This window comes from Gossypium hirsutum, chromosome A08 (assembly GCF_007990345.1).
Source record: "Gossypium hirsutum isolate 1008001.06 chromosome A08, Gossypium_hirsutum_v2.1, whole genome shotgun sequence".
In the NCBI taxonomy this organism is placed as follows: domain Eukaryota; kingdom Viridiplantae; phylum Streptophyta; class Magnoliopsida; order Malvales; family Malvaceae; genus Gossypium; species Gossypium hirsutum.
In genome coordinates this window covers 104,324,509-104,325,442 of record NC_053431.1, presented here as the reverse complement: position 1 = coordinate 104,325,442, position 934 = coordinate 104,324,509, and the positions used below count along the sequence as shown (strand labels likewise).

The 934-nt window shown below is 39.2% G+C and overlaps 1 non-coding gene across 1 annotated transcript; it reads left to right on the top strand.

Annotated features, from left to right (window-relative positions):
- Nucleotides 1-617: 617 nt before the first annotated feature.
- On the top strand, nt 618-724 carry LOC121205532 (small nucleolar RNA R71). The gene has a single exon (XR_005900608.1). It is a non-coding gene; the product is annotated as a small nucleolar RNA R71 (small nucleolar RNA).
- Nucleotides 725-934: the final 210 nt, after the last annotated feature.

Genomic DNA, 934 nt, shown 5'->3' with positions numbered 1-934 from the left:
AGTACGCTTTGAACAAGTTCTCCAAACTATTTGATGCCTCAGCTTGAGGTGGTTTTAGAACTTGCTGATTAAACCCTTGAGATTGGTTAGGTCTATACTGTAATAAGTTGTGGTTCGGTCCATTTCCTTTGTTGCTCCAAGAAAAGTTAAGATGATTATGCTATGAAGGATTATAGAAGTTGGACTAGGGTCCTTGTCCACTCCTATTTTGATATTGGTTCCCCACATAGTACACTGACTGAGGATTTGATGGACAATTCTCAAAAGAATAACCTTCCCCACCATACACACAAGAAACTACTTCGTACGAACTTGGTGGCTGAGCTGCAAAATTATTAGTACTATTAGCGGTAAATTGTTTTAACATAGAGAAAATAGACGATACTAGAGCTAACAATGAAGTGAGGGCATCAACTTTATGAACTTAGGCTACACGTCTTCCTGGAGTTGTTCGATTTGTTGGCCATTGATAGTTATTACTCGCAATCCTCTCAATTATCTCATAAGCCTTATTATAAGACTTAGAAAAAATTTCACCATTCGTAGAAGCATCTACCATCAATCTTGTTTGTGCATTGAGACCATTATAGAATGTCTCCAACTGGATACAATAAGGAATCCTATGATGAGGACACTTAGGCAGTAACCCCTTGAATCGCTCCCAAGCCTCATAAAAAGACTCTTCATCCAATTGTTGGAAGGTTGTGATCTCGTTCCTCAACTTAGCATTTTTGCTAGGCAGGAAATACTTAACCAAAAATCTCTCTGCTAATTATTGCCATGTAGATATGAAACTTGGTGGCAATGAATTGAGCCATGCTCGTGCTCGATCTCGTAACGAGTATGGAAACAACTTCAACCTCAGTATGTCTTCAGTCACACCAGCTATCTTGAATGAATCACTCGCCTCCATAAGCAATCGAAGATGGAGATG